This window comes from Oreochromis niloticus, unplaced genomic scaffold, assembly GCF_001858045.2.
Source record: "Oreochromis niloticus isolate F11D_XX unplaced genomic scaffold, O_niloticus_UMD_NMBU tig00008748_pilon, whole genome shotgun sequence".
Lineage (NCBI taxonomy): Eukaryota > Metazoa > Chordata > Actinopteri > Cichliformes > Cichlidae > Oreochromis > Oreochromis niloticus.
The window spans coordinates 15001-17500 of record NW_020329407.1 but is presented as its reverse complement, the minus strand read 5'-3'; positions in this window follow the sequence as shown (position 1 = coordinate 17500).

Genomic DNA, 2500 nt, shown 5'->3' with positions numbered 1-2500 from the left:
GCTGCTGCTGCTGCTGCACTGGCCCTGCCGCTACTCTGACCACCTCTAGCTAATTGCTGATCTCCCTGACCTCCAGCGGGCCCGGGGACCCACATGCTCCCCTGCTGTAGTCCCCCAGTAGCTTCTTTTTCTGCAGTTACCCTCCACTGCATATCCAGCATGGACCTTGCCCTCCCGCAGGCCCCGGGGACCCACATGCTCCCTGCTCTAGTCCACCACTAGCTTCTTTTTCTGCAGTTACCCTCCGCTGCGTATCCAGCATGGACCTTGCCCTCCAGCAGGCCCCGGGGACCGACTTGCTCCGCTGCTCTAGTCCCCCAGTAGCTTTCCTTCTCCTGCAGTTACGCTCCACCACATATCCAGCATGGTCCTTGACCTCCAGCAGGCCCCGGGGACCCACATGCTCCCCTGCTCTAGTCCCCCACTAGCTTCTTCTCTTGCGGTTACATAGCACCGCGTCTCCACCATGGACCTTGACCTCCAGCAGGCCCCGGGGACCCACACTTAAGCCCCCTCCCACTAACAAAGCAGAACAACGGTGGGAAAATCCTTGTGCCCCTGGTACTCTAGAAAGTTAATTGAAACGTGCCCCTGGTACACTGGGCAGAAACACTTTGCCACACACTCCTCCTGCATATGGTACGACAACGTTTCCACATGCCCCTGGTACACTGGGCAGAAACACTTTGCCACACACACTCCTCCTGCATATGGTACGACAACGTTTCCACATGCCCCTGGTACACTGGGCAGAAACACTTTGCCACACACACTCCTCCTGCATATGGTACGACAACTTTTCTACATGCCCCTGGTACACTGCCCCGATATCTCCCTGAAACACGCTCCCCTCGTGCATATGGTACGACAACGTTTCCACATGCCCCTGGTACACTGGGCAGAAACACTTTGCCACACACACTCCTCCTGCATATGGTACGACAACGTTTCCACATGCCCCTGGTACACTGCCCCGATATCTCCCTGAAACACGCTCCCCTCGTGCATATGGTACGACAACGTTTCCACATGCCCCTGGTACACTGGGCAGAAACACTTTGCCACACACACTCCTCCTGCATATGGTACGACAACGTTTCCACATGCCCCTGGTACACTGGGCAGAAACACTTTGCCACACACACTCCTCCTGCATATGGTACGACAACGTTTCCACATGCCCCTGGTACACTGCCCCGATATCTCCCTGAAACACGCTCCCTCGTGCCTATGGTACGACAACATTTATCCATGCCCCTGGTACACTGCCCAGCAGCACTTTGCTAAGTACTCCCCCCGTGCATATGGTATGACAGCTTTTCCACATGCCTCTGGTACACGGACCAGAAACACTTTGCCACGTCCGCTGTACGCACCCTCCTCGCTAGCTAATTGCTGATCTCCCCCACTTCCAGGGGGCCCCGGGGACCACCATCACATCTTCCTGTCTCCCTTACGGCTGAAAAAGGTGCATGTTGCTCCACTGGCCCTGCTGCTGTTGTGTCTCCATTTGGCCGAGGGGGTGAGTCGGCCTCCTGTCTCCCTTACGGTCGGAAAAGATGTGCTGCTGCTGCTGCTGCTGCTGCTGCTGCTGCTGCTGCTGCTGTGGTGGCCCTGCTGATATTCTCTCTCCATTTGGCCGAGGGAGTGAGTCGGCCTCCCGTCCCCGTTACGGTCGAAAAAGATGTGCTGCTGCTGCACTGGCCCTGCTGCTACTCTGACCACCTCTAGCTAATTGCTGATCTCCCTGACCTCCAGCGGGCCCCGGGGACCCACATCACACCTTGCTCCTGTCTCCCTTGCGGCTGGAAAAGATCCATTTTTGTGCACTGGCCCTGCTGCTACTCTCTCTCCATTTGGCCGAGGCAGTGAGTCGGCCTCCTGTCTCCTTTACGGTCGAAAAAGATGTGCTGCTGCTGCACTGGCCCTGCTGATATTCTCTCTCCATTTGGCCGAGGCAGTGAGTCGGCCTCCTGTCTCCTTTACGGTCGAAAAAGATGTGCTGCTGCTGCAGTGGCCCTGCTGCTACTCATATACAGCATGGACCTTGACCTCCCGCAGACCCCGGGGAACCACATGCTCCCCTGCTCTAGTCCCCACTAGCTTCTTCTCTTGCAGTTACCCTCCGCCACATATCCAGTATGGACCTTGCCCTCCAGCAGGCCCCGGGGACCCACATGCTCCCTTTCTCTAGTCCCCCAGTAGCTTCTTCTCTTGTGGTTACATAGCACCGGGTCTCCACCATGGACCTTGACCTCCAGCAGGCCCCGGGGACCCACATCACACCTTGCTCCTGTCTCCCTTGCGGCTGGAAAAGATCCATTTTTGTGCACTGGCCCTGCTGCTACTCGTATCCAGCATGGACCTTGACCTCCAGCAGGCCCCGGGGACCCACTTGCTCCCCTGCTCTAGTCCCCCAGTAGCTTCTTTTTCTGCAGTTACCCTCCACTGCATATCCAGCATGGACCTTGACCTCCCGCAGACCCCGGGGAACCACATG